Source organism: Protobothrops mucrosquamatus, unplaced genomic scaffold (assembly GCF_001527695.2).
Source record: "Protobothrops mucrosquamatus isolate PMUCROS unplaced genomic scaffold, P.Mucros_1.0 scaffold245, whole genome shotgun sequence".
In the NCBI taxonomy this organism is placed as follows: domain Eukaryota; kingdom Metazoa; phylum Chordata; class Lepidosauria; order Squamata; family Viperidae; genus Protobothrops; species Protobothrops mucrosquamatus.
The window spans coordinates 918,412-942,688 of record NW_015386595.1 but is presented as its reverse complement, the minus strand read 5'-3'; positions in this window follow the sequence as shown (position 1 = coordinate 942,688).

Sequence of the window (24,277 nt, the reverse complement as noted above, 5' to 3'; positions counted from 1 at the left end):
TTTATTAATATGGAGGAGATGGATTGTTTATAATAGAGTTTGTGGAGTTAGAGAAATTAATATTCGTTTACTTATATTTGAATATTAGCCTGGGATTTGGTTTGGGAAGTCCGGGGGGGTGGGATATAATATTGTGTAATAATATTGTGTAATACTGGTGTTGTTTTTTTTATGATGAAAACAATAAAAATTTTATATTAAAAAAAAAAAAAGAAAGTTTCTTCCAAGTCTGGTTTCAGAACATTTTCTAACATTTCTATCCTGTTACATCTTCATATCTTCAGGGATATGGATAAGGAATAATGCTTAACATACCTTTTTTATCTTATGATACCTTCAAATTTAATGTTTAAGATAAGATAAGATAAGATAAGATAAGATAAGATAAGATAAGATAAGATAAGATAAGATAAGATAAGATAACCTTTATTGTCATTTTTATACTATGGGCACGATGGCACACATCAAAAATGAAATTTAGTTGCCCGGTCTCAAAGTGAAACACATACATGACACACACCTAAACATACTATGAACAACATATGTATAGACCCACATCCCTACATATACGTAGCAAATAAATATTAAATATTGTCCATCTTGAATATATAATGGAAGGAGGAAGCTTGAGAATTCACAAGGTTAATGCTGTATGGAATGAAACTATGCTGAATCTGGATGTTCTGCTACAGATACCATGAAGCCTCCTCCCAGAAGGTAACAAGGAAAATAGGTCGTGAAGAGGATGTGTAGTGTCCCAGATAATCTTACGGATCCTGCTCAAGCAGTGCTTCTGTGCTATGTCCTGGATGGGAGAGAGGGAACTGCCAATGATCTTTTCGGCCATTCTCACCACTCTCTGCACTGCCATCCTGTCTGAAGCAGTGATGCCTCCAAACCAGACTGTGATGCTGTATGACAGGATGCTCTCAATTGTCCCCCTGTAGAAAGTGGTCAGGACAAGGGAAGGAAGATGTGCTTTTCTCATGTGGCGCAGAAAATGCAGGCGCTGCTGTGCCCGCTTCACCAGTTTCTCACTGTTGAGTGACCAAGTCAGTCTACTCGTTAGCTGCACACCCAAGAATTTGATGCTGGTAACCATCTCCACAGGTGAATCATTTATGCATAGAGAAGTGTGGCTGTGCCTGCCTTTTCTGAAATCAACAATGATCTCTTTGGTTTTTATGGTATTTAAAACTAGGCTGTTTTCCTTACACCAGTTCACTAACCCTTCAGCCTCCTTGCGGTAAGCTTCCACCTTGTCATCCTGAATAAGGCCCACTACTGTTGTATCATCTGCAAACTTCACAATATGGTTGGTGGCAAACCTAGCACAACAGTCATGGGTCAACAGAATGAACAGCAGCGGACTTAAGGCACAGCCCTGAGGAGAACCTGTGCTTAAGAAAATGGTATTAAGAGATATTTGTTCCAACTCGCACATATTGGGGCCTGTTGGTAAGAAAATCAAGAATCCAGTTGCACAAAGGAGTGTTTAAGGCTAAAAGGTCCAGTTTGTCTACTAGATGCTGGGGAATGATTGTGTTAAACGCCAAACTGAAGTCGACAAACATCAAACACACATGAGTATTTCTTTCCTCTAAGTGCTTCAGGCTCAGATGGAGAATGGAAGAAATAGCATCCTCCGTAGAGCAATTTGGTCTGTAGGCAAACTGAAGCGGGTCTAAAGCTGGTGGGAGGCTAGATACAATAGTGTCCTTTATCAGCTTCTCAAAGCATTTCATGATGGTGGTTGTCAATGTAACTGGATGGTAATCATTGAGGCCTGTAATTGTGGACTTTTTTGGCACTGGCAAGATGATGGCCATCTTAAAACACGATGGGACCACTGCCTGCTGCAATGAGAGGTTGAAAATATCTGTGAGAACACAAGCTAACTCCCCTGCGCATTCCCTGAGGACACGTCCAGGGATGTTAGTGAAACGTTTTGAACCAACAAGAAAAATCTAGTTGCCATGACTCAATTTCCAGACAACTCTACCTGGATGACTAACAATTTTCATTGACCTACTAAGTGTATTCATAAATCACCTTTCTCTTTCACTTTCTTTGCTTAGATAACAATTTTGCATATAGTGACAACAATAGCATTTAGACTTATATATGCTTCATAGTGCTTTCCAGATCTCTCTAAGCAATTTACAGAATCAGTATATTGCCACCAACAATCTGAGTCCTCGTTTTACCTCATTTTAAATACTTTGTTGCTTTTGCAGCAAGTGATTAATATGACCTTCTCTCTAGAAGAAGCCCAATCTATTTCTTTTCCCAGGAAGCAGCACAAGATTTCTTAAAAAACAAAAACAAATAGTAAAATAAATTGCCATAGCTGTTCAATATGTCCTAAGTTTGTGCTTATTTGTATTTCTGGTTAAGGCATTGACTGAATATGCAAAGCAATCAGAAGATAACTAAAATGCATCCGTATGCTCAAATAATATTTTTTAATCATGGCTCATGTTCTAGCTCTCATGATGAATACTGATTTATCATTTATTTATTTCTCATTTTGAATCATTAGCAACCATTGGAAAATAATCTGCTACGGGGTGTCCTTAATTTTCTAGCAGAACAAAATAGATGAGGGGAGTGTACTAAATAGGTAAAATACAGTGACAACCTAATATTGATAATAAAGTGCATTTAAAATATTGGTCTTGCAATGCAAATTATGATCATTAATATTCTTGTTAAGTTTTTGTTGCAAGGGTTATTACTGTGTTTCACATGTCTATTCAAAAATGTGCTTTTAAAATTGACTTTAAATAGATTGAAATGAAAAATATTGCACTTATAGAATATAAGAGATAAATCTGTTGTTTACCTACACTAAATATAAATTTTAATATTATATTATCTTATTTAAATATAAATTTAATATTAGCAAAGTGAAAGTAGTTAAAAAATGTTTGCTAACCTTGCCAAGACACTGAGTCAATCAGTTGCTGCATACTTGCAAGTGCTATGTAAGTCATGTTATCTTCACCATTATCTCCTAGCAGTTACTGACATATTTTTTATCCATCTTTAATCAAATTACTGCAAACCATCCCTTACTATGTTATCTTAACAATGTAACTTTTAAGGATTCTAGTACAAGCATACTATAGGTGGTCTTTACTTCTTGAACTGATTTGCAGATATCAAGAAATAGAAATCTATTCACCAACTATTCTACTTTTCTGATAAATATGTATGAAATGCATTGTAAGATTATTGTTTGTGGAAAGATATTACTAGAAATATATATTCTGAGACAGAAAACAGTACATGTAGGCTGATATTATTTCTGGAAAGTCTTAAAGATAATAAACAACAGTCCATCTTTTGATGACCATGATTATGTTGTTCTTGAGACATAGCTTTTGTCCTGATGATACAATATATTTCCAGATGACTAGCGGTCAGTTTGCTTGCTTTAAATATTTGGATAATTTTGATGGAGTCATATACCAACAGTATATCTGTATAACTACTAAAACTCTCATGTCTGTAATCTTTAACTGGCTGAAAAGATGCATCATAGGACAAAACCTTGCCAACAAAGGGCTAATTTATAGAATGATAGAATCCATTACACCTGAGATAATGAAATGTGGGAAATTGTGGCTGCTTCGGGGTGCTGATACTTCATGCAGTCATGTGGAGTTTAGGACATCTCGACATGGCCAACTCAGCACGGCCAACTTGCCACGGCTGACTTGCCACGGCCGACTTGCCACGGTTAACAAACTGCAGCCAACTCACTACAGGACAACTTGCCACAGGACAAGAGTTATACTAATATCAAAGAAATGGTAGAATAGAATCATTAAAGAAATGATGAAAAGGGAGGGACAACATGAAATGTGAATGGCAATATATGAAATATTTCTAATTAGTTCCAATAGTAAAATTCAGTTGGTGAATTGTCCTGCAGCAAGTTGTGCCATAGCAAGTTGGCCCTGATGAGTTGGCCCCACCAAGTTGGCTGCGGCGAGTTGGCTGCATCGAGTTGTCCCATTCTGGTCATGTGATCCAATGTTCTGTAACAGTTTCTTATCCACTTGCACAATTATATATCACCTGTAAAAATATCTTGTACCTTTTCTAAAATTATAGCTTGGAGTAAATTTTACTGAGTTTTTCATACGTTCTCCATTCTTCTAATGTAATATTTTAGATTTCTAATGTAATATTTCAGATATTTGAGAGTTTGGTCATATAGTCTGACTTGTTCTGTCTCCAGATTATATTTTAATATCTATCTGTCTCTTCATGCCCATCTCTTTCCTATCTCCTACATCTTTGGTTCTATGGTCTTGGCTCTATATACTGTAAGTATTTCAAATTCTGTCATTTGTTATAAATGCTCTTTCCCCCTATTGAGATCACTTTATATTCTTCCAACAATTTCTAAAACTATAAGTCAATCTACATTTCAGCTTTCAAAACTAATTACTTATGTGTCTTTAGTCTATTTCTAGGGTATATGGATAGACAATATCCATATAAGTAATTACACTTTTCTTATATTAATTGTCTCCAAAATAAAAACGGTCACGGTAAAGGACAGATTGCTTGACATTGTTTGTTCCTACTAAGCTTTGTATCACGATATGTTCTTTTAAGGTTTTAATCTTCTTTTATAACCTTAAACATAAATGTCTATGAGGTCTGACCTTATTATGAATTTGTATTTGGAGGAAAAAAAGTCCTAATTTGCACAGATGCTTCTAATAGTTATAAAATTTCTCCTATATTGGTTTGAGAATTTTTCTAGTGCAGTGGAGCCCTTTTTAAAAACTATTTTGTGGAAAAAATAATATTCTCATAATAGTTAGCCCTTCTAACATATTGCTTTATAAGTATTTTAATATTCATAAAGGCAATGAACATTGGTAATATTGGGTAAATAATACTTATTACAGTCACTAAACCTTGTTCTCAGGAAATTACATGCATTGTACCGTCCATATACTTGTATAGTATTTTAACTCTTACACTTGAACTGAAAATAAAAGACACTTCAGATATAATTACCTAAATGTGAAGATAGGGAAATGACATCATTTCATTCATTGGATTAATTCTTCCCTGAAAACTGGATTATCTGGCTGGAGAGGAGGGTAAACAGCATACAGTTTAAATCACAAATCATTAATACAACTTTCTATTTCCCCACTTACTTAATTTCAAAGAGATTTTTAATATGAAATCTATGGTTTGAAATTGCATGAAGACCAAAAAAAAAAAGATAATATTAACTATAAACTAGTTTTTTAACCATTTTCTCATTGTTTGATCTTTCTTTGTCTGGAGTATTAAGGAAAAGTTAGATAAGGAAGATAGAAAGGATAAAGGAAAAGAAGAAATTGGGGCAAGGAGGAAAACACCAGCAAACAGGAGCGCAGTGAATGAATGGCTGCACGTGGAGTTAGAGGCACCCAGCAACACAGAACGACAGAGCACAACTACTGTAAGCAGCCCAATGCTGGGGAAAAAAAAGAAGGCAACTGAAAGCAGTGAACCAGAAGCTGAACAGCAGACAAGGAGGGAGACTGTTGGAAGCAGCAAACTGGTGGATCACAACATTTATTCAGCAATTGCCCAGACCCAGACCCCAATCTAGGCAGTCCAGCTCATGGGGCAGCAAGGCAGCTCGACTCAGGCCCCAGCAAAGTAGACTACCACAGCCCTCTCCCTGTGTCCTTTCAGCCCCGCAGCCCTCCCAAGTGGAGACTTGCCCCAGGTGGAGGACCGTATCAGCGCTCCCTCCCCAGTGAAATCAGCAGCCCCCTACCCTGCCTCCTGCTAGTCTGGTCTGGCAGAGGACAAAAGGCCTACAGCAGGGATCTTCAAACTTGGCCCTTTTATGACTTGTGGACTTCAACTCCCAGAATGCCTCAGCCAGCATGCCTGGCTGAGGCATTATGGGAGTTGAAGTCCACAAGTCATAAAAGGACCAAGTTTGAAGACCCCTGGCCTACAGGAATCCATTGGCTGTGAGGAATTGGAGGTGGCAAAACCTGGGGGGGGGGACACAGCAGCAGCAGCACCAACAGAGACTCTTGGAGGCAGAGAGCTCCAATCTCTGAAGTTGAGTGGCTGGCTGAGAGGAGCAGATAAGACAGTGGAGCTGAGCTGACCGAAAAGCTGACCGGAGGCCTCACCAGAGCAGAGATGACCTGACAGATTACATCTCAGAGTTCTGAAGGAGCTGGCAGATATTATCTCAGAACCATTGTATCATATCTGCCACAAAGAAGAGGGTGTCAAACTATTCTCCAAAGCACCAGATGGCAAGACAAGAAACAATGGATGGAAGAGACCAAAGAGAGAAGCAACCTGGAATTAAGGAGAAACTTCCTAACAGTGAGGACAATTAACCAGTGGAACAGCTTGCCTTCAGAAATAGTGGGTGCTCCATCATTGGAGATTTTTAAGAAAAGACTAGACAGTCACTTGTCTGAAATGGTATAGGTTCTCCTTCTCAAGCAGGGGGCTGGACTAGAAGACATCCAAGGTCCCTTCCAGCTCTATTCTATTCTAATCAGTATAATGTGGTATTCCTATGTAGTAAATCTACAGACAATTATGCGTATGTACATGCTTTTATATTCTATCTTCTGCCAGCAGTGGAAAAAACTGTGCAAAAGAAATAGTGGACATAGGTTTGACATCAGGACTCAATACAAGGAGAAAATAATGGTGCATTTCAATTTCCAAGGACATGGTAGACCAGATCTCAGAATAATTGTTTTGGAAAAGTGGAGCATTAAGACCACCATTGAGTGAGAAATGGTTGAATTCCTATACATCAAAAAGTTTCTGGCAGTCTTAGAAGGTCTCTACGTACCCAATAGATTTTAACACATTGCAAAGTTAATTGATAAGTATTTGTAATCTGTCTCACAGAGAACCTGCACCAACATAACTAACCTATTTTTCCACACCTTCCTCATTACCTTTCCCCACCACACTCCAGTTTAAATCCTTCATCAGTCTAACCCAGGAGTGTCAAACTGCCGGCTCATGGGTCGGATGCATCATAACGAAACCGTGCCCACCCCATTGCCGGCAATGGCAAAAAAAGTCATGATATGTCGCGACATGTCACATGACTTGCAAGTTTGACACCACTGTATGCATTAATGAAGTGAAGCTCACAAAAGCTTGTGACTTTTAATAAAATGTGTTAATTGAAAGAGGTGCTATGAACTCTTGATTTTTTTTTTCTATACAAGAAAAAATATATGCTCTGAAGCCCAAGATTCAATAAGCAGAATGTACTAACTAACTTAACTCGACAGTCTTTAAAAACTTTAATTTGATTGCGTTATTTTAGGAAGCCTCCTCACATTCATGACTGTACACTTCCTAAGCTACCAGTTGTGTTCTTAGAATATTATTAGGATATTTTACACATGCATACAAATGAAACAAATACACATGATATATACCACCTGGATGGCAGGTTCTTGTCAGCATTAAAGAAGTAATTAATTGATAAACAGAAGCATGCCTACTGTTCTTGCCAAAACAGATTATCTCTGTCGCTCTCTTTTTCTATATCTATCTATCTATCTATCTATCTATCTATCTATCTATCTATCTATCTATCTATCTATCTATCTATCTATCTATCTATCTATCTATCTATCTATCATCCATCCATCCATCCATCCATCCATCATCTCAGTGTTCTTGAGCATATCACATGCTCAATTTTTTATTTAAGCTTGTTTGAATGAGAATTTATTTCTGCATTTTCTCTTTCATCAACTGTTGTTGGAATGACAAGTAAAGGTGGTATATGCGATAAGCATAGTAATAACTATATTTTTTTCTCTATCTGGAACAATCTGCATTTCTTGCAGTGCTGATAAACACAATCCATTTTAGCCAGAATGCAATAATTCAAAAGTCATTTGGTAATAAGTCAACTGAAATACGATTGGCTGCCGAGATAGATAGGACAGTAGATGGTCTATTTACTATTGCCCATACACTGCTTATTGTCCCACAAAGCTGCTACATACACTATTTTGCTTCTTTGGGAATGTGGTACAATGCCAAAACCTATCCTTCAAAGTTTAAAATCATTTCTGTGAAAGAAACAGCTATTTTTCTATCTTATTCTCAAATTCCCTTTTGCAATATTGTTGTATTTCCTTTATTGCTGTGAATTGGCAGAACTTGTTTTCTTGTTTGTTCTGTACATGTATCTCCACCAGACTGAAAATATCTCTGGATATAGAACACTGGATAAATTATGACACTTTAAAAGAGAAATAGGGTCATGTAACTTTGGGGAAATTTAAAATCTCCCAACTGAGTCAACAAGAATGTCATTATCTTTTTCTTCATTTTTCCAAAACAGAAAAGAAAGTAGTTTTCAATGTGAGACCTGGATGAAAAAAGTTTAGGGTTGATGATGATTGGCTGTTTTCTAATCCTTCCATTTCCAATATGGAGTTGTAGTGTTAGGACTTCTCATATGGTGAAAAGTTTAAGTTTCAAAGTTGCTTGCCAGAAACCTTCTGGCTCTACGAACCCTGGCCCAACCTTCCTGCCTTGTGTAACTGCATGATTATTAATCACTGCCAATAGTGGTCACATCTTTTCATAACTCTAGATGTTATTATTGTGGAATCCTGACACACCAAATACTTGGGGAATAGATGGATTTCTCTCAGAATTTATGTAATACTCAGTCCCCCCTGCTAGGAAAATAAAATATAAAAGATCTTCATTACTTTCCTTGAATTATGGGTATTGGTATTGTTGTGTCCTGAACCTGCAAAAGCAGGCTCGGGACGTTGCAAGAGTCCCGGGCATTTGCAAAAGCTGCCCGGGACCAGACTGAATGGCGCCGGCCTTGCGCGCATGCGCAAGGCGGGAAAATACCGCCTTGTGATTGGTTGGGAATGCCCGGGGATCAGAAGGTATAAATAGAGGCCTGCGTGCCTCTGCTCGGGTTGTTCATAGTTTGGAAGCAGAGAATAAAGACTTGTTAGAAATGCTTCATCTCAAGCGCCATTATTCTCCGGACTTAACACTGGCGACGAAGGTGGGATCCAGTCTATACAGCTAGGGAAGCTTGAAGACTCACCCAAAGAAGTCAGGAAGAGGAAAACGGCGTGGAAGTCAGCGTTTATCCTGCCAGTACGAAATTGCTGGAGGGTGTGTGCGGCTGAAGAAGACTCTGATCCTTGATCATGGTGAAAGTTGGGCGTTTAGCGGAATTCGACGTCTCTCACCCCGAGAGGTGGGAATCATACGTTGCAAGAATCGAGACGTACTTTCGCATAAACCAGATAAGGGAGGATGGCTTAAAGGCTGCCAAAATGTTGTGCGTTTGTGGGCTAGACGCCTTTGAGATCGCCGAGAACCTAATCGCCCCGGCCTCGCTGGAAACGGTGTCATACTCCGATCTGAAGAAAGTTTTAAAGGAACACTTCCAGCCCAAGCAATCTGTCATGGCTTGGAGGCACACATTCCAACAGAGGGATCAGCGAGCTGGGGAATCAGCAAAAGAATACGTTGCAGCTTTGAGAAGAGCAGCTAAACCGTGTGATTTCAAGGACTTAGAGGAAAGATTGCGTGATCGTTTTGTGTGCAGACTGAGGAACGGAGACTTACAGCAGAAGCTGTTTGCCAAGGAAGATGTCTCTTTCCAAGATGCTCTGCGAGAGGTTTCAGCAGAAGAAGCTGCAGGTGGGGCGGTCAAGAACATGTGGCCTAATCGAAGCGCTCAAGAGACTGCCACCATCCACAAGGAAGACGTGCGAGAGGATTCAGATGAAGATCCTGAAGAAGAGGTGGACAAGCTTTACCAAGCAGCTGGGAGGAGGTCCAAAGATCGTCAGGACAAGGGCCCAGCTGAGCTTCGTTGCCTCGGATGCGGTGGACGCCACAAGCGAGCGGAATGTCGGTTCCGTTCCGCCAATTGCCGAGCGTGCGGAAAGAAAGGCCACATCGCTGCGGTCTGCCTGGGTCGACAGAAGGTACAACCGAAGGAAGAATTGAATCTGAAAGGTACCAGGGTGCCCAGTCAAAACAGGGTGGGGTTCTGTGCAACACGCCGGAACATTTTAAGAATAGGCACACACAAACCCCCTAAAAAAGAAACTATCTCTTAAAGTGAAATTGCAGGGAGTTCCATTGTCGATGGAACTTGACACGGGGTCTGCCCTATCCATAATTTCCCTCAACACATTTCACAAAATCTGCAGCAGCAGTGGCCAGCGAGTTTCGTTAAGGCCTTCTAATGTAATCTTTATGGATTTCCAAAATTCTCAAGTGTGCGTTAAGGGGGAGGCCACCCTTAAGGTACAGTATAAAAATTTTGCAGGCCCCCTAGACGTGTTGGTTGTGGGGGGTGAGCGAACGAGTCTCATCGGACTCGATTGGTTTGAGGCCTTGGGAATACAAGTAACAGGGCTACATAAGTTGCAAACAGAGACCCTTGCAGACATATGCAAGGAGTTTGCAGATGTGTTCAGTTCTGAACTAGGGTCCTACACAGGACCCAGTGTCACTAAAGCTAGATCCAACAGTACAGCCCATCAGGGTTAAACCTAGGAGAGTACCATTTGCTCTTAAGAGTAAGATTGACGCTGAACTGGACAAGTTGCTCCAGCAAGGCATTCTAGGGCCTGTAGATTCCAGCCCGTGGGAAACCCCCATTGTAACGCCTTTAAAGGCAAGTGGGGACATCTGGATTTGTGCTGACTACAAGTGCATGCTAAACAAGGCCCTACAGCAACATGCTTATCCTGTGCCTGTAGTGAGCCACATTCTGGCTTCTCTCAAGGAGGGAAAATTTTTTGCTAAGCTTGATCTGGCTCAAGCACATCAACAGCTGCCTGTTGATAATGCAACAGCTGAGGCCCAAACTATTGTCACCCATCGTGGGGCTTTCAAGGTAAAGAGGTTACAGTTTGGGGTAAATGTCGCTCCTGGCATTTTTCAGAGTGTAATGGAAAACACCCTGAGGGGTATTCCTGGCATGTGTCCTTATTTTGATGACGTTCTCATCGCAGGAGACTCTCCACAAATGCTGGCTGAGAGGTTAAGGGCTGTTTTGCTTCGTTTCCGAAGAGCAGGTCTTAAATTAAAACAGGACAAATGTAAGATTGGTGTACACTCCACTGATTTCCTGGGATTCAGGATAGATGCTCAGGGTATCCACCCGTCTGATGCTAAGCTCAAAGCTATTCAGAAGGCCCCAAGCCCCAAGTCTAAGGGCGAATTGCAAGCCTTTTTGGGTTTACTGAACTTTTATCATGCTTTTCTACCTCATAAAGCTGCTATTGCTGAACCTTTGCACAGACTTCTTGACAAAAATGCTTGTTGGCACTGGACCAAAGTCCATGAGGCCAGTTTCAATGAGGTTTAAGGATTTGCTTATATCCAATGCGGTGTTAGCGCATTTCAATGAGCAGTTGCCAGTGTGTCTGGCTTGTGATGCCTCCCCGTACGGTGTGGGTGCTGTACTTAGCCATTTGACGGCTGATGGGACTCAGGTCCCTGTGGCTTATTATTCTAGGACTTTATCTGCTGCTGAGCGCAACTATGCTCAAATTGATAGGGAGGCTTTGGCTCTTGTGGCTGGAATTAAAAAGTTCCATGACTTTATCTATGGCCGCCACTTTACAGTCTTTACTGACCACAAGCCTTTGCTGGGGTTATTCACTACATCCAAACAAACACCTCACATCCTGTCCCCTCGTATGCTTCGTTGGTCCATCTTCCTGTCAGCTTATGACTATTCACTGGTCCACAAGCCTGGCAAGGAAATGGGTCATGCAGATGCATTGAGTAGGCTGCCATTGCCTACTGTGGAGCCTGATCCCGCTCCTGCTGTACANCCATCGAGGCCCAGGTACATGGGTGTCATGCATGCCAGCAGTCCAGGCCTGAAATGCCCCAGGCCCCTGTGCACAGGTGGGAGGAAACACACACTCCATGGTCTAGAATACATATAGATTACGCTGGGCCCTTTCAGGGACAATTCTTCCTGGTTGTTGTTGATAGCCATTCTAAGTGGCTGGAGGTCGTGCCTGTGTCTTCTACCACAGCTGCCAAGACTATTCAAGTGTTGAGAAACATTTTTGCTGCACACGGGCTGCCAGATGTTCTGGTGTCAGATAACGGTCCTCAATTTACTTCTACTGCGTTTCAGGGATTTCTACAGGCCAACATGATCCGCCACGCTGCTTCGGCTCCTTTCCATCCTTCCACCAACGGTCTGGCTGAACGGATGGTCCGCGTCGCCAAGGACGCCCTCAAGAAGCTGACCTATGGCAATTGGCATCACAGGTTGGCTGACTTTCTTCTAGCCCATCGTACTACTCCGTGCACTGCCACTGGTAAGTGCCCCGCCGAACTCCGTTGGGGTCGTCGGCTCGTGACTAAATTGGACAGGCTGCATCCGGAGCGTGTAGCTTCACAGGTGTCTCAACCACACCCACCTCGGGTCCTGCGTGAAGGTGATCCTGTCTGGGCTAGGAACTACGGGCCTGGACACCCCTGGGTCCCAGCTGTGGTGTGCAAGGTCTCGGGGTCTCTGTCCTATGAGGTGTCCCTCGACGACGGCCGCGTTCTTCGCCGCCACATTGATCAATTACGTGTTAGGCGGGACTCGCCTGGGGTTCCTCCTCAGTCTCCTCTGGGGGGGGGTGGAGGAATGGGGAATGCATTCTGGGAATCAGAATCAGCTGCCAACAATGGTTGTGGGGAACGACACGGGTACTCAACACCCAAGTTCCACAGTTGATTCAGGTAGCAACTCATGGGGAAGGGGGCACCCAGACACCCCCACACACACTCCAGCCTGGGAGTCCCACCGGAAGTATACTAATTATCCACACCTCACAAACAATACTCCAGACACGGAGAATAACTGGGAGCATACTCACAACTCACAATATGCAAGAGAGCAGGCAAAACAAAGGGGGAACACGTCCTTTGCAGAAATGGCTCATAGAAGGATGTCCCCACGCATAAGGGCTAACAGGGAGGCATCCCTAGACCCTATCACTACAGAAAGGAGCCAGGAAAACCACACTCCATCAGGAAACACGGAGATGAGTTCAGAGGGGTTGGAAAACTCCATAGGTGGTAGGTCAACCAGGTATAGCGATCAACAGAGTCTTGACTTCTCGAGCCTAGGAGACGGGCAGGAAAGTCAAACGGAAGTCACAAGACAACCACAGGGCAATTCACCTAGTGTGGGAAGCAACGGGGAAAACACTACAAGTTCCCCAGGTCCGAGAAGGTCGCTAAGGGTCAAAGGTCCTCCCAAATACCTTGCAGATTACGTGCGGTGAGCATGTATATATTAATAACTTGAATTAGAGGTCCAGGCTGATTGACTTTATGGAAGAGATGTTGGGGCCATTGGGTCTCAGTACGACGGAACAGCCCCACACCTTACACACACAATGTGACCTTAATATAACAGTATTTGTACAAATCATTATTATGATGGCGTCCATGTTGGGCGCAGTATTATTTCATCTAGGGGGAAGGGGTGTTGTGTCCTGAGCCTGCAAAAGCAGGCTCGGGACGTTGCAAGAGTCCCGGGCATTTGCAAAAGCTGCCCGGGACCAGACTGAGTGGCACCAGCCTTGCTTCGTCTCAAGCGCCATTATTCTCCGGACTTAACAGGTATGATATAGCCAGCATTTTTCTCTAGCTGTAGTAAAAGTTCTAACTGTGGTCTACAAAGTCCTAATGAAAAGGCTTGAGCTAGTAAATACTATCGCAAGAAATGGGCAGCATTTCCTCCTCCTCCTCCTCTTCTTCTTCTTCCTCCTCCTCCTCCTCCTCCTCCTCCTCCTTCTGCCAAATGTAGAAACATGTTCCATTCCCACCAATCACTGAAACCTTTGTTTTTCCCAAACACATATCCTCTTTTCTTTTAACTTATGATTAATATTTCACATTAACATTTGAAGCTTTCCCTTCTCCCAACTCCAAGGGGGCTCATTGTTTTTTGCCTCTTTCATGATAGTAGAGTACCACAATTTTGAAAATCTTAAAATAAATGTCCATTGACAATTAGGAATGATTTAGGAAAGCCTATGAATTTAACTCAAGCTGAATTAATGCAAACATTCAAGAGAGGTGCTTTCCAAATCATATTAGCTCAAATAATGCATCCCTCCTCCAAGTGATGAGGCAATGCATTCTCTAGAAGTTTTGGTTGCTTGAGAGTTTTCCCAAATTGAATGCAGGTACCCTGTTGCCATCTCTGATCAGGCACACCTAATGTGGAAACAACTTGTAAATTCTTGGAGCTAATTGTGCCAGATCTTCAATAATAGGCAGTTATTCTTTCAACCGTTTGCACAGGTTATTAACTAAATCTTGGATAGACTGCATAGAATGAAACATATATAATTCTTTTTTCATGCATTATATGCTAACAACTATATAGAAAATATTTTTTTATTTATTTTCTTATTTGCAAGATTAGCATCTCACTGCTGATGTATGTATGTATATAAAATGCTGAAAGTGGACTGATGCTGTGATCAAATGCTTCCTAGATAACTTGTTCTAAAGAAATATTAGCAGATAAAACAATTAATTTTCTGCCTAGCATTTCTTATTTTATTTTACTGCAATCATTGCCAACAAGATGGCAAAAGGTTTTTTTTTAATTGTCAGATCAGATTTACATGGTAAAAATTAATGTACTGCTTGTCAGCTTTAAATACTGAAAATATCAATAAAATGCTAAATTATTCATTATTTCAAGCCACATGATTATAAAACTATGTTGTAAATTTATAGCCATGTAATATTTCTTATTACCCAACTCACAATAAGGGCTATATATAGTGAGATGAACTAAACAAATATATTTTCTTCATCATTCTATGATTTATTTGGGTTTTCATCATAACTGAAAAGTATTTCCCTTAGAAAAATCAATGATGGGCCTGGAAGCAAAACCTAACTTTTAAGTTATGGCTTTGAAATAACATAATTGTGGTTTTTAATAGCTCATACATTGCCTTGATCGATTATCTGATTTTTTTTCCAAAGTTTTCAGAGCAATACAATTATTTTTTGCGCAGCCAACTTGGATGAAAAATGGATATAGATGGTACTAATTGAATTGTACAGTATAACACAGAGAGCTTCCATTAGAAAATATTAGATAATAGAAATGATGATGATGATGATGATGATGATGATGTTGTTGTTGTTGTTGTAAGGGACCTTGGAGGTCATCTAGTCCAACCCTGTACTATTTCAGACAAATGGCTGTTCAGTCTCTTCTTAAAAACTTCTAGTGTTGGAGCATTCACAGCTTCTGGAGGCAGGTTGTTCCATTGGTTAATTGTTCTAACTGTCAGAAAATTTCTCCTTAGTTCTAGATTGCTTCTCTCTTTGGTTAGTTTCGATCCGTTGTTTCTTGTCCTGCCTTCAGGTGCTTTGGAGAATAGCTTGACTCCCTCTTCTTTGTGGCAGCCCCTGAGATATTGGAACACTGCTATCATGTTCCCCCTTGTCCTTCTCTTCATTAGACTACACATACCCAATTCCAGCAATCATTCCTTATATGTTTTAGCCTCCAGTCCCCTGATCATCTTTGTGGCTCTTCTCTGTACTCTTTCTAGAGTCTCAACATCTTTTTTACATCGTGGTGACAAAAACTGAATGCAGTATTCCAAGTATGTCCTTACCAAGGCATTGTAAAGTGGCATTAACACTTCACGTGATCTTGATTCTATCCCTCTGTTAATGCAGCCTAGCACTGTGTTGGTTTTTTTTGGCAGCTGCAGCACACTGCTGGCTCATATTTAAGTGATTGTCCACTAGGACTTTAACATTAACTCTTTAAACTGTTTATTAATAACAAGCAGCAATTAGTCTATGTCTCATAGAAAATATTCATAGCAAAATGTGTATAGCATTTTTACAAGTTGTGATGTAATATTGAAACATTTCTATATAGAAGTCAGTTTTGGGAGTGTTGGGTAGATCATTTGATATTTTTATATATAGTAGAAAAATTTATTTATATTATAACAGTTACTTTATGGATGCATCATTAAATGTACAATTGTGAATCAGAAAATCATCATTCATAATATTTTTGTGTATATACCTGTGAGATTGGAGCACCATTACACTACGTCATGTTCAAATAAATAAATATTTTGAAAGGCATTTTAAACAAAGTCTGCTTGACAACTACAGCTGTCATCCAATCAAGATTTATGAATGTTAAATACTTCTAAGAAAAGCACAAATTATAGTAATTGAATTAAAATCAACCCTGGTCTTCTCTGTGAACTGTAAATAAAAGTTATTACTTAGAAGAAAATGGTTTCTGGGGGAGTTTGTTAATGTCCAGTATAAATAAACAATATAACTAATCTTAAGTACATGAAATGTTCTTTATTGCATACAATCTAAGATTTAACCAATTATCAAATGGAAATGAATAAGATGGATCAACAGCACTCTGTGAGATAATTTTCATCTGCAACTATTTGTTCTTGCATAACTAATAAAGCTTTCAAATTAATGAGTGAATAACTGAAATCTAAAATGTGAATTAAGTATGTAATACAGTAATATGGAAGACAGGATATGGAGGAAAGGATAGGATTGCAAGAGCTGCATGCAAAATAGGCCTACACAAAACATTAGAACAAGTTAATCTGCAGTGCTGGGAAGAGGAAGATAACTCTTTCTCTACACATAGGAGACACCTTGAACAGTTTATTAAATGTCCATCCAAGCTTTGAAAAGCACATGGGTGCTTTGATGATTCAAAGAGAAAAGCTCTGTTTCTTCTTGCATTGCAAAACACATGATTCAAATGCTTAATATTATTATTAATACTCTGAAAAATTGAAGTGTATGAAAGAAAATATAGTATTTTTTTTTAATTTTCCTGAAACAAACAATTTTAAATGCTCTGGACTAATAAGTTATATTTGTTTCTTTCCTTAATACATGTGCATGCCCCTTAATATGCCCAAGCACACAGAAATACTGTACTGTAGTCTACAATAAAAAATAATAAATAATAAAATACATTATACATAAATACATATAAAAATACAAAAAAAAATAATAAAACAATAGTGACAACATTATACAATAAAGTGTATTCATTTGGGGGAAAGAAATTTTCAAGCATTGGTCCTGGGAAGGCTTTCAACAAAACCGAAAAGAAAATAGAGGGCGTGCTCCTGAACGTCAGGGAATGATGTCTTACAGAGAGTGGGCACAGCTCCAGGGAAGGCCTGCCTATGTAAACAACAATAACAGATGGCATTCATTAACTATCAGCACACAGAGTTTCCTTTGATTTTAGTGGCTGACAGTCTCTACTTATGAAGGCAAACTGACAGGTATCTTGACACCAAGGAGCTTGGAGCTATATATATCTTAATCAAAAGTGTAACATACTGTACACATGGTCAGTTATCCCATCAGCAGCTTCACTTCACATGCTGTAAGAACATTGGCCTTCAAATCAAGTGGAAAGTGGTGCATTATAATAATCTAAATGTGGAACTACCAGCATATGAATAACTGTAATTGTTCCTGTCCAGGAAAAGATGAAGCTGGAATAACAGTGAAGCTAGCAGTATGCACTCCCATCTATGAATGTTTTTGAAATTCCAGGGACCATGATAACTTCAGAAATATCCCTAAACTGTGTATCTGCTCTTTAATAGGGAATTTAAAAGCTCATTTGAAAGCTTCTTTTCCAGATCTAGGAATTACCACCCAAATAATCTATTTATTCAGATATTATATAAAAGTAGAGTTCTGTATCATCTGTATATGTTTTTTATTTAGTTCCAAAATGCTTGATGATCATACTCAGCAAATTCAAAAATATCACAGGGCACAAAATATTGTCTTGTGGCATACTATGACATAGCTACCAGTGTGTAGACTTAAGTTACTCGATGTTACACATTGAGACTGTTCATATGAGCAGGAGCAGAACAATTGTAATACAAGGTCCCGAATTCATAAAAATGGTCCAAGAGAACATCATAGTCAACAGTATTGGAAACTAATAAGAGATCAAGCAGGATCAACAGAGTCATACTCACCCGCCTCTATCTCACAAGAGATCCATTAGTTGATTCTGTCTCAAAGGAGGTCTGAACACAGACTACATAAAAATAATCAAGATAATTTGTATTCTTTGAGTGTGTGATGCTGCCAGCCACCCTTCTCTGAAACATATTGATCAAAAAATAACATTTGTGTCTGGGAATAGTTAGCAAAACACTCTAGATCAATTAAGTGGGTGGACCACTACCACCTTAAAGGTCAGCAGTGGCCTTGTGTGGCCATCACACAAAGATGCATTCACCATTCTCTGAATCTATTTACTCAAATCCCTTTGCTAGCTCAAAGGAGCTAAGATGGAAAAAGGCAAAGAAAACATGCAGTAGACCACACATGACAAGCATCTTGTCCGTATTCTGTCTTCAAGCTTCAGAAACCAAGATCAATCTTATACAACTGGGCCAGAATATAGATTGCATCAAAAGCAGGTGGTATAAATCTGAATAATTTGAGTCTGAGTCTGAATTATGTCACTTTGGACTCAATATTATTTTGTGTATGCTAGTATTTATTGCCATCATTATCATCATTATCATCATCTCTGCTTTTGTTCTTCAGGTATATCAACAATTCTTTTAACTGTTCAACAACTATGAAAACTTAAAATTGTATCAGAATAAAAGGACAACAGTAATTCATCTTTTATTTTTCTACCACATTTACAAACTTTATCTAGTTGCTTTTAGTCTATAGGAATAAAATCCTATACAGCACTGTTTTTCTTCTCTATTTCTCCTCTATAAGGCTTTGATTATCTCCAGGGCAATATTTCAAATAGGTGGCTTCCATTAAGGTTAACATAATAATGATGTTAAACATACCTGAGGAAAAGAGATGACCTTTAAAACTAGAGAAATTACAGCTTCAGAAAAATTAACACTGAAATATAATATTTCTATTATTCATAGCTGCTGGGGCTGCTGGGGCTGCCTCAAGTGTATGGCTGAAATATATGGCTTAAAATAAGCCATAGGGTACAATCTATGTTCATTATCTTCCTTTGTACTGATATTTTCTAACGTTGTCCTTGTTAGTTGAATTTCAACTTGATGCTGCATTATGCCTGAAGCTATTAGCAACTGAATACTTTATTGAGAAAAGAGAACATTTTCTAATATTTATGTATATAAACTCAGTACCTAGAAATATTGTACACTGGTTTCAGTGAAGCAGATCTTAATTCGGAAATCTGTATGATCTTACCCATATTCAGATCTCTAGAGAACTAGTTTGGTATAATGGTTAAGGCACCAGACTAGGAATTGGGAAACCATGAGTTACAGGTCCCAAAGGTGCTTTTTCATGAGGCAACTGGACTTTCTTTTTTCTCTTGGAAAAAAAAGTTGAAGAAGCTTCTTGAATGAGAAGCAAAACATCTTCAAAAAGAAAAAAGAAAGTCCAGTTGCCTCATGAAAAAGCACATTTTGGACAACCATGACCTGGATGACTGAGAATCTCCATAGACATGAGTTCCAGGGATGCCTTAGGTACAAACACATATGGGTGACCATGGGCCAGTCATTCTCTCTTTGCCCTGGAAGGAGGCAATGGCAAACAATTGTACTTCCAAAATGGTACCAAGAAAACAGTTGCTAGGAATCAAAACTGATTCCATAGCATTCAAAATAATAATAATAAATTTCAAACACTGCTAAAACCTTGTAGTTAATTAATAAATGACTTGGTACTCTTAATTTACATTATTACCAGACTGTTTCAGACAGAATAGCTTTACTCATATCCTGAGGAATAGGTTGGGAGAATGGGAGGCAAGCAGCTTTAAAAAGACTGCAGAATTTAATCTTATTTTCTAAGATTATCATATTTCTGAAAAAAAAGAGTATCAGGCACTTTAACAAATATAAAATTATAGATAATAAGTAATAATTAACTTCTATATAGCAGAAGAAAGTAGAGATAAAAACTGTGTTACTTGTAAGAAATAATAACCATAAGGACTTTGCAAACTCAGATTCAAATTAATACAAATCTAATTTGGGTGGGTATGTTTGATCACATTCATTTGAAATGAGGATACAGGACATATCTCACTAATAAGAAAAGCACCTCAACAGATGATTTGCATGGGACTATTATCTGTGCTCTTTTCCCTGCTTGTTCATTCTGATTTTGAAAAAGGGGTTGAAGGATATTTCTTGTCAAATATTAAATTTGAGAAACAACATATTACTGTATTATTCAATGATCTGAAGAGCTAAATTGTACCATTCAGAGGAACAATCATATGGCCAAATATTCAGACACCATTTTTAGTCTATTTAACTTGAATAGAACCTAAGTCTTAGAAGTTTATGTCCACTTTTACGAACCACCTAGAATAATGTCTCTGCTGGAATTCAGGAATTATCAAAAGCTTGACTTCATAAACAGAGGACACAGTACTGCTGATCACCTTTGAATCAGAAATTGACCACTTTTAGAAACAATGAGCCTTTATTTCAAGGTCCTGTAATACTTGTGCACAGAACAATGCATGAGAATTCTTCATGGATTCCTAACTCATAATAGACAGTACAATTTATTTCCAATATTTTTGATTTTATTAGCCTAAAGTGAGAAGAGAGAGAATCACAGAGCAATTGTTCTACTTTTTTAAAAAATAGCTAATCATACATTGATGTCCAATACAAATCAATTTATATAGAAATGATGCAACATGCATCAGGATGTCATGATTACTCCCTATTAAAAATCCCTGTTAACATTCTTCGTTAGTCTTTGCTCCAAATCTAAGGCAACTTCACTTGAAGCTCAAAGATAAATTGGACTGATGCCATTGTGATTGTTCTGTCCCAGCCTATGTTCATCCTTGTTGCGTCACAAGAACAACCCCTTTTTTATCAGTAGGCTGGAAAAACCAACCCTTTTTATTTCAAAAACAGTCCTAATAAGTTTTCTCCAAAACAAAAACAACAGAATACTTTTCCAACAGATAATTGGTTAAAAAAGCAAACAGAGCATGATCCCTTGAAGTTCTTTACAAATGGTTGCGTTCAGCAACCAGCATCTCCCACACCTTCCTTTTTATAAAGCAGCCCCAAGGCATGGTTTCTCAATGCCTTCTCCTCCTCCTTTGGAGTTGTCATATTGACTCCCTCTGATTTGCTCTAGATAACTGCCTTCGTTTACGAGCGTCTATAATGACGTCCAGCTTTGAATCCTCAAAGTCTGACTCATCTCCCCCACACAGCTGTGTCTCATCCTGAACATGATTGGAGGGGCCAGGCTCTTCATCCGATTGTGAGTCTTGTAACTCATCAGAGCCTTCCTCTGACTCTGATGGCTCCTCCTCCTCCTCTGATTCCCCGGACTCAGCTGCCAGGATCACAGGCTGGCACGAACTCACAACACTGATAATGATTATTACAATTATTTATTCTTCTATAACAGGGCTTTTCAACTGGTGGTATGCGTACCACCTGTGGTACATTGGCACCTGGCAGGTAGTACAGGACCATCCTAGAAAAGTGGTAGTGGGGGAAGGGAATGAACTGGAGGCAGTACCACACAAGCCTGAGCGAGAGACTTCTGGAGGTACAGGGCTGTCAGGGCTCAGCAAAAGCACCAGGATCAGCGGCAGGCTCCAGATGATTGGTACTTCTTCTGATCTGTGCTTCTTTGGGCCTCAGCAGAAGTGCCAGGATCAGCACCGGCTATTTCCTTTGAGGGGAAGGGGGTGAGAGCAAAGCAAAGCAATGGGGGAAAAAGTTGCCAATTGCCTGGCTGACAGTGGCAGGCTCAGCTGCGCTGTGCTGGAAGCACAAGGCAGAGGTGCCCCTGAAAATGGACAGTAGGGAAAGCAAATCAGAAGGCAAATCTGAAACTACCCAAAAAAACACCCCCTCACCTCTGGACAGCTTTTTCCCCTCCTTTCTGAATGTGAGGATTTGATTCCCTGAGAAGCTGCTGCTGCCGCCTGGCCATCCACTTAAGGAGCTTGGAGGAGCAGAGTCCCAGGACCTTTGCTGCCTTGGGCTGCCTGGATTCAGGAATGGCTTGTGCAAGCACAGAGACCTCTTCCCCGGGGCTTGCAGTGGCTCTTCCTGGCCACCCTGATGGTCCCCTGTGATGGGCGAGGAGACAGCAAGAGGAGCAGCTACAGGGCCTTTGACCTGTACTTCATTTTGGACAAGTAAGTGGCTGTGCGTCATGGTGGCTGTGCAGGATTAGGCTGGGCTGCACGGGGTTCTTCGTTTTGGGAAGGGGCGCAGCAGCCCTGGCAGTTTTTCAAAACTCCACAGCAGTTTTTTCCCTTTGCTTTGGATGCCCAATTTGGACAAAAAATGCCTGGCAGATGCCGAGTTCCTCTTTCCTCTCGAGAAGGTCGAAGGAAAAAGTTTGGTTCCTTCGCTGGTTTCTCTTTTTGGAACATTGTTTCTTTGGGAAAAGTTTAACAAAGAGCGGCTGTCAACTTTGGCCTGTTTGGTTAGACTTATAAACACCTGTTTCCAAATCTGTCACTCAGCTTCCCTCATGGGATGCAATTCCCATGGAGCAACCGTTTAAGATCTCTGAACTCTGGAGTCAATTTGAAACTTGTTCCATGGCAGAAAATATGTTGTTGTGATGTGTCTTTTTAAACTTATTTTTAGCCTCTTTTTCCACCTAAGTCTGAGTCACTCACTTTTCCTTTGTTTTCCATTAATGAAATGCACATTCTTTCTTTTTTCTATATTTGCTGCTTTTTCTGCAGATGCAGGAATTGTATCCAGGGAGGAAATAAAATGCTTGCTCATGTTATTTGTCCTACAACTGACATGATGCATTGTGTTTGCGTAAGAGCAAACCTCTTACGCAAACACAATGCATCATGTCAGTTGTAGGCTATATTCTTAAATATTGGCCAGATGCATTGAAGAATGAAGCTGACTGACATGTAAAAATAAAACAAAACAATTTTCTTTTGTAGAGGCTGAGATTCCAAAGAGCCACATTTTGCATAGTTCCCAGGCTATGAAAAGATGATTTGGCGGGTGAATTTAATTATTTTTCTTCCCAGCACTGATCCTGGTGCTTCTTCTCAGCCCTGACAGTCGTGCACAAGGAAGGAAGGAAGGAAGGAAGGAAGGAAGGAAGGAAGGAAGGAAGGAAGGAAGGAAGGAAGGAAGGAAGGAAGGAGATGGGAATGAGAAGGAGGGAGGGAAAACGGTAACCACAATGCTAATGCGGCCCTCAATGAAATTAAGTTTGACACCCCTGATACAAAAGGTTGTTAAGTGAATCTGGTTTTACCATTGACTTTGCTTGTCAGAAGGTTGCAAAAGGTGATCACATGACCCTGGGACACTGTGACCATCATAAATATGAATCAGTTGCCAAGCATCCGAATGTAAATCATGTGACCCTGGGGATGCTGAAATGGTCATAAATGTGAAAAATGGTCATAAGTCACTTTTTTCAGTGCTGTTGTAACTTCGAACAGTCACTAAGCAAACTGTTGTAAGTCAAGGACTACCTGTACTTTATCACTTTTTTACTTTTTTTATTTTGGTCAAGTTTTTGACACCTTGCTAGGCAACTGGTGGTACTCGGATATTGCCATATCCTAAAAGTGGTACAATGGGTGAAAAGGTTGAAAAGCCATGTTCTATAACTACATTAATGTCAGGAGTCAAAATTGCAGCTAATACATACTTGATGCAAAAAAAATCTGTTAATAATATTTTAAACTTATTTTTAGAGAAAGCGTTGTCTCAGTTTTCTTTAAACAAACTTAATAAACCAGGCTGAAACTTCCTTAAAAAAAAATCAAGAGAAGACTCCTATTCTCATATAGATAGAGTAGTTCAACAGCAGCAAGTAGACTGCTTCTAGCAAAAAAGCCATTAAGTTATGTCAACCCTGACAGCTCTACAGCTGCCTTAAGGGCATTACTGCATTAACAAAACTTTAGCTGAGCTGCCTGCTATGCTAGCTGAACATTTAGTTGCATATGCTGATAAGAAAAACAGTAAGGGAAGACACGGTAAAGCCCCTTGGTTATATATTGGTGATGTTCAGCTTATGATTCAGAGGCAAAAAAGCACCTGTTCATTTAATTTCCCTACCACTTGCAAATCAGAGGCTGAAAACATTTGAAATTACTCATACCATGTCCTGCAAAGCTTGTATGCAATGATTTTTCAAA